Genomic DNA, 13058 nt, shown 5'->3' on the forward strand with positions numbered 1-13058 from the left:
GGGAACCCCGGACATCCAAACCTCTCCGACTCTGTTTTCCGTGGACGGGGATTCAACGCCACGCACCGCAGGTCCAACAGGCCAACGAGCCTGCCGCCCGGTAGGCAGGTGTCTCCTTCGCCGCACCGTCGGGGCCGTGGGGCCTCGCGACATGCCTCACGCCGCCGGTGGCATGCTGGGGACCCGCCAGGAAATCGGATTCGGGCGGGTCAAATTTTGGCCATGCTGACGGAGAAACCTTCCCCTATAAATAGGCGAACCAGGAAGTGGGGGTTAAGGTCCAAAATGCTCTCATTGAAATACGCACGTCATTTCGAATTTCTCCCATTTAAAATCTTTCAAATCTCCACATCCTTTAAGAAGAAAAAAAATAAAATAATGGTAGCATGTCTCCCTGGGGATAAAGGTATCTATCCAATCACTCAACATCTAACCGATCCAGACTTGCCTCGTACCGGTGGTCAGTCTATTAACTTGGCATTGCCCCACCAATGACTATGCCATAGAACCACAGGTCGACCATGGGCCAACCATGGGCCAGATAAGTTCAAGCCTCAGTGAATGGCTCCTCTGGGAGTATTTTATACAAACTGGTCACAAAAATTATAGTAAGGGGGAAAAGTGGCCTACATTTACATGTACACAGTAAAAGAGTTTACCAGTACATGTGTACACAGCCCTAGTGTAAATGCATGTACATTGTACATGTAAAATGCACACACTTTGTACAAGTACTGCGTGTGTTCTGGGATCCCATCTCGAGTAAGGATGCTACATACATTGGCCCCTGTACTTTTTGCTGGGTTCTGAAAAATATAGGTCTATTAATTATGTACAAGTTGATAGGTTTTTACAAGGTTTGAACGTGCTCCTTGTATTTACACTTTCAATTATCTATTTAATTCAAGGTGTTTGTGGGGATGGGGTGGGATTGTGTTCATTTGCCCTTGTATATTTTAAATGGTCTCAACAATTCTTTCATGTTTGTATAGATTTTTGATGCTGCATTTTCCAATAACACACCAATGTTGATTCGACTCCATAAAACCACAAAATAAACGAGGATTTTGCTCAAATTCAACTGAATTGTTCTATCTTGAAAGAATAAAAGTGGGTAGTATAGCTTCAATAATATTCACAAAATAAGAGATGTGATATAAACACACTTAATTGAAGATGCAAAACCATACAGCAAATTTGAGTCCTATTTGACAGTTTTACCAAATTGGAAATAAATTAGAACTAGGGAAGTAGATAATAAACTTCATTTAGTTACAGTGGCGTAACTAGGGTGCCACAGCTGAGGGGGCACCTTGGGGGTGCACATTTTTTTTTCAGGGGGCACTGAAAATAATTGAACTAGGTAGATATATATTTTTGTCCATTTCAAAATTTCAAATGTGGGGGTTGCACCGGGGGGGCACGGGCCTCCGGGGGGGCACGTGCACCCCTGTGCCCCCCCTGTAGTTACGCCACTGTTTATTTATGTAGAACTGACAAACGACTCCGACACTTTTACTTCAACAGTAATACCAGTTTAAGAAAACAAAGTGTGTTGTCTTTGTAAGATGTATATAAAGTGGTGAACTATTAAAAATGCCGTCACAGAAAAAGTTTCTGTAGCACATAATGAATCAAGAAACATGAGAACATAATAATAAAAAAAGTTTTACATAGCACCTTTAACTAACAGAAACTGACAAAAAAGAACGTGGATATAAAAAAAAATGAAGCACAATACACAAACAACACACCTGAATTATTTCGATACAAACAAGTTATATAACCATAACCAATCTGAGTTACGTTCGGATGACAATCACTGTCACACATAATACAAGCCGAATCACTAAGTAATTTGCATACTAAACTCTGTGATTCATGACAACATCTTTCCTGAACTTGCATCACCCCACGCAATGGAGTCATACATTTTGTATTACAAATACCCTGCAATATTTCATGTAGTAAATAAATTGGATAAATCTTAATATGAATACTAGCATTAAGAGTTTAACGCAGAAAAAGCAATACTACAAGTATTTATTGATTAATGGGTTATTCTAACCTCCTCACTTTCTAAATGATAAGGGTATTTTAATCAAAATAAGGTTAGTCAAAGAATATCCATAAATAGTAGTTCGTGCTAGAAAAAGTTTAAGTCTTCAATGTGCAAGTACAAACCATACAATCAATTTGAGGCAAAATAAATTGCAGCTTCAAATGATTTATCACCGCGGGACATCGGAGGCTCTTGTCACAAAGTGGGTCAGTAGTGTTCACTTGCGGTTGCTGGTGCAGAATCCAAATAGAAACGATTCACCAAGCGGGAAATGATTGCCCTTAATCCCCTTTCAAACCATTGCCCGTTTCAACTGCAAGTGGGCAATGATTGCAAGAGAAAGTTACCCGAAAAGGAGTTGGCTATGCAGCAACCTCTTTGATGCATACCACAATTTCCCCCACCTTGGTACAAAAGCCCTGACTCCCAGCTTACGACGAATGGTTATTGTGCATCGGCTTTGTTGTGTAAATTGGGCCAGTTCATCCACAGGCTTAGCACAGCTTAGGCGTGAGGTCAAAATACAGACGGTTTAGAAACAGTTGAACAGTTGGTGTTAATCCCCCTTCATTCCGTTCGTCTTTTGGTGTTGGACAGTTCAACGGTTTGAAAAGAACCGTCTGCCCTGGACTGTCTAGCTTCACGAGCAACCCTGACAACAATGGAGTTTGTGGCTTACACAGCCATGGTTGTGAACAAAAGATCCTATTCAGGGAGAACTTTATTGGCCCTGGTCAGCCTTCCTGGGCCGGCCGTGAGGATTAGTGGTTAACACCTTGTGATAGGAAGACACAAAATCAACTGCATTCCAGGCTACAGACAATATTCAGAGGAGAAGCAATCTTAACAAAAGACTAACTACATCATAGTCAACAGGCCTATGTGCATCACTGAGTCTCGTGTCACTGAATTAAGATCTGTAGTTTTCTATCCCAAAATCTAGCACTGTCAGGCAGTGATTTCCACATCACAGATTTGTCAATTATTGGATTAGACAATAAACTAAATGGAGAAAATTATAGATGCAACAATTACAGGATTTCAAATTCAATCTAAAAAGTGAAATAAGAAAGGTCCACTAATGTTGGTAAGGGTAGCGTGGCAAACTGAAGGAAAAAAATCCTTATCCATGTAAACGGTAGTATAAACCCATCCCCAACCCCCCAAATTGTTGACATATCAATGGGCTGGGGTCCCAGCTGTTGATAAACAGCTCTAATGGCTCAACCACCGGCCACAATGGAGTGTAATCCTTAAAGCTCTCTATTGTTAGAAAACATCACCCAGGAGTGGCGTTCATCAAACCACAAGCATTACGCTAGTGATGCCCTGTCGTTGCCCGCTTTACTCTGAAGCGGTTAAGGAGATTATCTTTTATGTATCGTTTCCCACTTCACGAACTGTTTCTATTTTGACTTGGTGCCTTACTGGCGTGACGTTAAAAAATTTAGTAGCACTGGAGAGAGTTCCTCCCGGTCACTGTTGCTTGGGCCGCCGTGGCGTTTGGTTGGAAAAGAGAAAATCTGTCTGTTTTGCAAAAGCTATTTTGTTAGTTATGCCCCGCGCCAATTCCAAGCGGCGGGCTCCTTCTGGGCCGACGGATGGAGCGAAGCGTTCTCGGGGGCGGCCTCGCAAGTCTTCCCGTCAAGATGCGTCGGTGGTCGCGGCCCTTGCAGGGTGTAGTGCACCGGGGCTTGCATCGCCCGGTCCGGATACCACTTATTATGCCGTTGGCTACGGTTGGAATGATTCCAGAGAGTGCAAGTGTTGAGTCTACCCATGCAACGCCAGCGCCCGCTACCATCAGTCGGCCTGGAGGGAGTTCGGCGCAAACTTTGGAGCCGGGCAAGTCCCCTGCTGCTACTCCTTTTGAATTAGCCCCGCAACCTTCCAGTTTCACGCCCGTGGTGTCGGGAACTTCAGCTCTAAACACATTGTCAATTATCTCCTCTTCCGATTCGAATATGGCCGTAACTAGCGTCTGTGACAATCTCGGGGCCGCGATTCCTCAACATCTAAAAGACAAAATTTGGAGGGGGGGTACGTAGAATTCGGAACCTTGTTAATCTCGTCGCGCGGCGCGGGCTTGGATAATTCCTTTGTCAAGACGCTTTTTACAATCGGGTCCAATGAGTCCCCACTTTGGTAGATTCGTCCCCATAAGCAGGCCCCGCGTATTACGTCTATCGAGCAGTGGACGTCAGCGCATATATTTTTTGCATCTGTGCATTTGTTGCCGAATCCTACCCATGGTCGTTCGTTACTGAAGTACGCAGACACTATTCGATCTGCAGCATTTCGACATGTGGGGTATGGTTGGTGCGAGTACGACATCCAGTTTCGATTGCGCCAGGCGCGTGTGCCGTCGCGCTCTTGGGCAACTATTGATGCCGAACTTTGGCTGGTGCTGCTTGGTGTGCCCGTTTCGCACCAGCATAATTTTCGTCCGTACCAGCAACACGAGCGTGCCCCCTCCACTGCCGTCACCCCCCTGGTCAAATTTCGGGGCCTGGTCAGCGCCCAGTCGCCGGGGTTGGTCAACCTACATGTAACGACTTCAACTGCGGTCAGTGCAATCGCCCCTTGTGTCGCTTCGCACATCGCTGCTCCACCTGCAGGGCATTTGGCAACCCCGCAACCTGTTGTCAGGGAAACTCACAGTCTCGCGTCACAGCTGGCATCAACCCCGGTAAAACTAAGTAGTATGCTCCGTTTTCACGGGCTTACCCTAATACTCAGGACTCCCCACAAGAAGGTCTTTTGCGCGGTTTCCGGGTAGGCTATTCAGGTCCCCAGGGTTAGTACCTCTGCTTGTAATTCTGCATTTGCTCGCAAACATCCCAACATTCTGCAGTCAAAAATTAATCGTGAAGTTTCTTTGGGTCGCATTGCTGGCCCGTTTTTGTCCCAGCCTCTTCCTCATTTTCGTTGTTCACCTATGGGCCTGGTGCCCAAACAGACTCCGGGTGAATTTCGGTTAATCCATAATTTGTCGTCCCCTATCGACAAATCGGTGAATGATTTCATTCATCCCGCAGACACCACCGTTTCATACACGAGTTTTGATGAGGCGATAAGTATGATCGCAGGTTTATCACGCAGTGCCCTGATGGCTAAGTCAGATATTAAGTCGGTCATTCGTTTACTTCCCGTCCATCCAAGCGATTTTGATTTGCTTGGTTTATCCCGCAACGGCCAATTTTATTTCGATAAATGCATGCCTATGGGCTCTGCTATATCCTGTTTTACGTTCGAGCGGTTTAGTACTTTCCTTGAGTACTGTACTCGTGAGGTGGCCGAATCTCGAAACATTGTGCATTATCTAGATGATTTCCTGTTTGTTGGGGCTAGTCATGCCGAGTGCGCACGTTCCCTCCAATCTTTCAGAGTAGTTTGTCAGCGATTTGGGGTAACAATCGCGGAAGAAAAAAACGAAGGTCCAACTACGAACCTCACCTTCCTGGGTTTAGCGACGGATACGGTTGCACGACAGATTCAAATCCCGACTGATAAGCAAGTTGCTTTGCAAAATACGATTGCTAGTGTGCTCGATCAGAAGGAAATCACGCTGCGCAATCTTCGGTCCCTGCTAGGTCGTCTCAATTCTGTTTGTAAGGTGGTAAGACCTGGTAGGGCCGTTCTGCGTCGTTTGCATGAGCTAGCTAGGGGTATCTCCAAACCTCATCACAAAATTCGCATCACTTCATGTGCACGAGCAGACTCGCTGGCGTGGCAGCAGTTTTTGTCACATTTTAGCAGAACGATAATGTTTCCGGATTCGGTATGGTACAATAGTGACCAATTGCACATGTACACTGATGCTTCTGCTGAAATTGGTTTTGGGGCTTACTTTGCTACGCACTGGTGTCAAGGGAAGTGACCCGAGCATGTAGAAAGTCAGTACCTTTCTATTGCCTGCTTGGAGTTATTCGCTATTGTGCTAGCGGTCCAGCTTTGGGCTGTCCCATTACATAATAAACGTGCGATATTTTGGTGTGACAATCAGGCTGTAGTTAGTGTCATCTACAGATAAACGTCTAAATGTCACTTAAGGATGCGTTTGGTGCGACGCCTAGTGCCATGTTTCACATATAATACCCCAGTTTCGATCTCAGCATGTTCCATGCCTCGATAAATGGCATTGCTGATGCTCTTTCACGTTTTTAGATGACCAGATTTCGTCATCTCGCACCCGCTGCAGACCGCGATATGACCCCCTTGCCCGACAACCTGTGGAGTGTCTTCAGTTAGAGGTCCAAGGTCTTTTGCATGACGCAGTGGCCCCCCACGAACTTGTCTTATCAGAGGGCCTGGCATCTTTTTTCAATGGTTTAGTCAAACCCATGGTTTCGACGCCGCGCACTCCCCCTCCCTGCTTCAGATAGTTTGATTTATTGCATTTTTGTCGGTATCTGGGTATGCCCCCACAACGATTACCTCTTACGTCTCGGGGTTTACTCCAATTTGCAGGTAATGAGTTATCCTGATTTAACTAAGCATTTTCTGGTCAAAACGTTTACTGGAGGGATGTCGTAGGAGTAGTAGTCGTTGCGACTGACGGTGCCCTATCACTTATGATATTTTATGTCGTATGGTCCCAGCCTTGCAGGCCGTTTGCTCGGGTAATTTCGAGGCTCAGCTTTTCCAAGTGCTTCCTTACTTGCATTTTTTGGGTTGCTTCGCATTGGGGAATTCTCTACCAAATCCCACCATTCTTCTAGCCCTTTGTGTCGGTCTGATGATACCGTCAAAGATTCCCCTTTAAGGGTCGAACTTATCCTACGTCACTCGGAAAACAGATCAAAACGGCCATGGTTATGTAGTTTCCATCCCAGCAGCGCATTTCCGGCACAACATGATGTGCCCCCGTCAGGGCGACTTTGTCCTATCTTGCCTGTTCCAAATCCCCCCATGGCCCGTTTTTGTTGCATTTCGATGGGCGTCCTGTCACGCGTTACCAGTTTGTCGCGGTACTCCGTCGTGCCCTTGAGTTTATAGGGCTTTACGACACCAGATTTACCTCTCATCCTTTTCGCATAGGGGCAGCTACGTCTGCGGCTATGGCAGGTGTGTCTGAGGATAATGTTCAAAATTTTGGGGCGTTGGAAGTCTAGGGCTTATCGACGTTACATTCGGATTTCTCGAGCTATTTTCCATTGATCATTACATGTTGTATTAGCTTAAGTACTTTGCTCGTGTTTTGTTCCGATTTTTTTTTTCATTTTTCTAGCGAGCATTGGCCCCTGCCAAGCCAACTGTGTGGGGTCATTGGGGACGGCTCTGTGTGCTGGTGTGCTCGGGTGGTGGGGTCATCGCCCTGGGGAGAGCGTCTTAAATCGGCTGGCCTGTATCCACTGGATGGGACGGCGAAGACTCCAGATGTTCCAGTTCTCCGATTTCCTGTTGGAAGCGTGGTCGGCAGTTCCGATCTTACATGACGTCATTATCCGCCAACGACCTGGGGCTTGTACACAAACATTTACTGAGTATTCTAGCACGGCAGTACATCAATTTGACCAGAGACGTACTGCCGCATACTGCCATTTTTATTCAGAGTTACTGCCCCGCCAAACTTACCCTCACGCCCTAAAGCAGAGTTCCCTCGAGCGTACGCGACGTTCGCTGAACGCGTTCGTTCATTCATTATTTCGAAACGCTCATCCCCAGATCCAGCGGTCGTCTGCGGCATTAATACCACCACCTGAGGTCTATTTGGCGGCGGTCATGTTGCCGACTTCATTCAGCAACAAGCCCGTTTGGCGTGAATTTCATTCAGGGATCGGAAATTGACCTCGGTTTTAAGGCACTGTATTCTTATTTACGACACTTATGGGAATGTGCCGAAAGGAAAGGCTTGATCCCTTCCTTTGTCGGGGGAGTCGCTAGATTATTAAGGGCCAATTAAGAAAAGTCATTTCGTACTCACTAACTTCTGTCGTTTGATATAAATAGCTGTAAGTGGTTGTTGAAAATGCTCATTAGTTGCCTGTTGTTCCTGGAACCCAGTGTAAGCCCAAGTCGGGCCGCACATCGTGAACATTGCTGTCCGATCCCAGTGTTTGATGGTTGGCCCAAAGTTGTTGTATGCTGGAGTAAATCCTTGTTGATTTGTTCATGACAGTTGGGTAATTTTGCATTCTGCTAGATGTAATTGCTGTTTGAATTTGCTTTGTACAGCGCAGGTACATTCCAAAATTAATTTACCCCTCCAAGTGCTTTGGGCAGAAACAAATGCTGATATGATAATTGCTTTTCATACATTTTTTGCTGATAGCTCTATGTATTTGCTGATATGAGTTGCTGTTCCGCGTCACCAGGCTCGGGTGGGAACAATCTCTGTAATTTTTGCTGACTAGCTACACTTTGCCTGAAACGCAATGTAAGATATACTTGCAGTTCCGCGTCACCAGCTTCGGGCGGGAACTATTTCCATATATTGCTGAGTAGCTATACTTTGATTGTGCGCAATGTAATTTTTGGCAGTTCCACGTCACCAGCTTCGGGCGGGAACAACCTGAACTGTGTCAAGTTCAATTAACGGCTGCTCAGGCCAATCGACACAAAAGTTAGAATGTGAGTGTCCACCTGTCCCTGAGTTCAGTTCTCTGGTCCTGTGCATGCGGGGATAATCACGTGAGGCATATGCGGTTTTAATCCAATTTTTGAATTAAAGATTTCTGTAAAAAGGAGCAATATTAGCGTTGTAATCCTCCACTTCAGTTTTTGTTTTTTCTGCTCGATACTCGGCTTCTTTTTTGCTTCCCACATTTCTAGGTATTTGTGTTTTTCTACATTAGACAGCACTGAATACTCTTTGCAGAAGTAACCAAATAACTTTGCTTGTTCAGAGAATGAAATCTTGTGAGTACTAGTACTCAAACGTTTTCTTTTAGATTCGCGTAAAAATAAAACAACTTTTTTTCAACATTGAAACATTTAGCAGACCGTCTTGATTTACCTTTATCCTTCTCTGATTTTTTACTGAAGCTTATCATACGGGACTTTTTTTTACTGAAGTGTTTGTCACAATGTGTTGTTTGCTGATTAATTTTTCCCGAATAGTTTGATAAGTTTAGTAAGTTCTATTCCCCAGAGCCTTCCTGCGGGGTACACTATTAACCGTGGATTTCAAGTCAGTTTGGGGCGGCCGCGTCAGACATGCAGCCCAGCAGCCAAACTTTGGACACCGGAGAAGTGCTCGTTCACTCCGCCGTCAGTTCCGGCATGCCCTCCTCCGGCTGCACCCGCTGCACCGCCGGGTCTGGGAAACGTCCGGCCCACTAGCGACGGGGCCCCACCGCCTGTCCCGGCCCGGGGGCCCTCCTGCCGCGCCCGCCGCTGGTCCTCCCCGGTCTCCTCCTCCAAGTGCGGTCTGCCCGAGGGACACTGGGCGGCGCCAGCCGGCCCTCCGCGCTCAACCTCCTCTCCCCGCTGCTGGACCCCAGCATCTCCGCCTCTTCGCGTGGCGGTGCCCCTCTCCCAGAAGCAGCTCACGCTTTGACGGTCCGTATTCATACTGAAAATTAAAATCAAACGAGCTTTCGCCCTTTTGCTCTGCGTGAGATTTCCGCCCTCGCTGACCTCGCCTTAGGACACGTCTGCGGGCTCACTTGCTTCGCAGCTCGGACCGCCTAGAAGAACTGAGGACTCCGCCTGCGGGTTCGGGAATATTGACCCGATTCCTTTTCGCCCAAGGGGCGAGTCCCTGGCCCCGGGAGAAGGGGGGGCGCCTCTGGTCGGGGCGGATCTTCCGTGGGGCTTAGAATCGACTGACCCATTTACAACTGCTCTTCACATGGAGGCCTTCTCAGCATTTGGCCCTCGAGGGTCTCACTCGAATATTTGCTACCACCACCAAGATCTGCGCCCGCGGCGGCTCCACGCGGCCTCGCGGCCGGCGCTTCGACGTGCACCGGGGCGGCCCTCCTACTCGTCGGGGCGTACCACCCGGGCAGCGGTCCCACTCTTTCTCTGCCCCGACGGCCGGGTGTGGGCGGCACGCTCAGCGTCCATATTCAGGGCTAGTTGATTCGGCAGGTGAGTTGTTACACACTCTGAGTTCCATGGCCATCGTCCTTCTGCCCGTATCAACCAACGCCTTTTCTGGGCTCTGATGAGCGTCGGCCGCAATGCGGCGCCCCAACCCGGTGTTCGGTTCATCCTGCAGCGCCCGTCCTGCTTACCAAAAATGGCCCACTGGGCGCCCGTGCATTGAGGGCCCGGCCCTGAGCCGGCAGGTAGGGCCCCGCACCAATTTAAAGTTTGAGAATAGGTTGAGGTCGTTTCGGCCCCAAGGCCTTTAATCATTCGCCTACCGGATGCAACTGCTCTCTCTCTCTTTCCCAGGCACCAGCTATCCTGAGGGAAACTTCGGAGGGAACCAGCTACTAGACGGCTCAATTAGTCTTTTGCCCCTATACCCAAGTCGGGCGATCGATTTGCAGGTAAGAATCGCTGCAGACCTCCACCAGAGTTTCCTCTTGCTTGGTCCTGCTCGGGCATAGTTCACCATCTTTCGGGTCCTAGCGTGCCCGCTCTTCCTCCGTCGCAGCCGCGGGGGGCTGGCGGCTGGCGGCTAGGGGGTGCGCTGAATCTCCTGGGCCCGACGGCTTCAAGTACACTTGAACTCTCTCTTCAGAGTGCTTTTCAACTTTCCCTCACGGTACTTGTGCTCTAACCGTCACCTGCCGGTATTTAGCCTTGGATGGAGTTAACCACCCGCCTTTGGGCTGCGCTACAAAACAACCCGACTCCCGCTAGCCGCTACTGGGGGAATCTTGGTTAGTTTCTTTTCCTCCGCTTAGTGATATGCTTGAATCGATTGGGTCCTCTCGCCCGACCTGAGGTCGATGGGTTCGCAATAGGCCTCGTCTCTCTCTCTCTATCTTGAGTCTCGGGGGCCCAACCGGCGCCTTGGAGGCTGCCAGGAAGGGGGGCCCCCTCTGCGGCCCGTCTGCGCGGGCTCTCTTCTCTCTCTCTCTCTCTCTCTCTCTCTCTCTCGGCGCTGGGCGCCCGCTCCCTCTCCGGCGGTCCACTTGGAGATGTGCCACGGGGTCGGCGGCACTCGGTCCCCGCTGGCTGGGCTTGGTCTCACTTTTTTCTCTCTTGGCCTGCCCTGCCTGCCTGGCCTCCTTCCGGCGCGCTCCCTCGAGGCCTCCCGTGTCTTTCTTGTTCGGCCGGGGGGACGACCGGCGCTCGTGGGTGGGGCGGATACTCAGCGCCGACCTGCCACACCACGGCGGACTCCCCCGAGGAGCCACTCGGCCCTCCGCGCGGAGACCGCGGCCGGCCGGTGACCCTTCGCCTGCCCGCAGAATTCGCATATCATCCTCCTTGGAGAGCCGGGGACCCGCGCCGCAACCTCCCGGTCTCTTGGCACTCCCCTTGTTGCCGCCTGCAGCCAGTGTCATCGCGGCTCCTCGGGCGCACCCCGGCTTGGGCCACTCCCGCCTACACCCGGAAGACAGTACAGTGGCCGGCCCTCTCCGTCTCGGTGGACGGAAGGGGGCCGGCCGGGCACGCTCTCTCTGCTCGGTAATGATCCTTCCGCAGGTTCACCTACGGAAACCTAGTTACGACTTTTACTTCCTCTAAATGATCAAGTTCGATCCTCTTCTGGACGCAGGAGCGAGGCGCCGGGGGCGCCCCTCCGCGGCCCGTCCGAGGATCTCACTAAACCATTCAATCGGTAGTAACGACGGGCGGTGTGTACAAAGGGCAGGGACGTAATCAACGCGAGCTGATGACTCGCGCTTACTGTGAATTCCTCGTTCAGGGGGACAATTGTAACTCCCTATCCCAAGCACGAATGAGGTTCAACGGATTGCCCAGACCTTCCGGCCAAGGGCGGCTACCCGCTGATCCATTCAGTGCAGCGCGCGTGCGGCCCCGAACATCTAAGGGCATCACAGACCTGTTATTGCTCAATCTCGCGTGGCTGAACGTGACTTGTCCCTCTAAGAAGTCCGCGCCCGGCGGGGCGGCCGGCGCGACTATTTAGCAAGCGAGAGTCTCGTTCGTTATCGCAATTAACCAGACAAATCGTTCCACCAACTAAAAACGGCCATGCACCACCAGCCACAGAATCAGGAAAGAGCTCTGAATCTGTCAATCCTCACTGTGTCCGGGCCGGATGAGTTTCCCCGTGTTGAGTCAAATTAAGCCGCAGGCTCCACTCCTGGTGGTGCCCTTCCGTCAATTCCTTTATCTTTCAGCTTTGCAACCATACTTCCCCCGGAACTGAAAGACTTTGGTTTCCCGCAGACTGCCCGCCGCGTCATTGGAGATCAACCAGGTAGCCCTTGGGGCCGGGGCCCGCCAACTCGGGCCCTCCGGACTGCTCGGCCGCGCCGCGGCTGCCGGGCCGCGGCGCCGGAGTCCTGCGCCTTTCTGCTCTCGCTCGCCGCCTGGCCTCCGCTGGAATGCCACCCTTTGGCCCCATTGCGCCGGCCTCCTCTCGCCTCGATCCCGGAGGGGGCGGCCGGACCAGCCAGGAGGCTGCCCGAGCTGAGCTCCCTCCGTCTGGGAGATCCCCGGTCGAGGATCCTGCCTGCCGCCGCCGGGGCTGCAGCTCGGCGCGATCGCGGGGCCCCGCCCGCCGCCTGCTCGGCGGGCGTGCCAAGGGGTCGCGCAAGGCTCTGGCCGGGGGGGCCGCTGCCGCCTCTCCGGGCTTGGGACGCCACCGCGACGTCAGTGCGCCTTGGGCTGCCGGGACCCGGCGGAGGTCGGGTGCAGCCCGCCCTGGGGCGGGCCGGTCCATCCGTTCCGCGGAAGTTGCCGGGCCGATCCGGACGTCTTATATATTGCTGATCAGGGGCAGCGGAGAACCCGCCGTTCTCTAAGGGGCCCTGGCTCCCCTCTCCCTCGCTCTCTCGCAGCGGGCCGTGCTGCCGCTCCAGCCCCTCCTGAAGGCTAGCGGCCACGCACCACCGCACCTCCCCGTTCCGACACCTCTGGGCATGAAGGGTCGGCCGGCCGCGCCGAAAAACGCCGTTGA

At 50.9% G+C, this 13058-nt stretch overlaps 2 pseudogenes; both read right to left on the reverse strand.

Moving 5' to 3' along the window:
* Window positions 1-9687: 9687 nt before the first annotated feature.
* Window positions 9688-10888, reverse strand: LOC147797342 (large subunit ribosomal RNA; annotated as a pseudogene).
* Window positions 10889-11605: 717 nt separating this feature from the next.
* LOC147797343 (small subunit ribosomal RNA) lies at window positions 11606-12296 on the reverse strand (annotated as a pseudogene; the record flags this gene model as incomplete).
* Between the last annotated feature and the right edge of the window lie 762 nt (window positions 12297-13058).

The sequence above is a fragment of the Acanthaster planci genome, linkage group LG11, assembly GCF_054643075.1.
Source record: "Acanthaster planci isolate LZ-2023a linkage group LG11, COTS_SCS, whole genome shotgun sequence".
Lineage (NCBI taxonomy): Eukaryota > Metazoa > Echinodermata > Asteroidea > Valvatida > Acanthasteridae > Acanthaster > Acanthaster planci.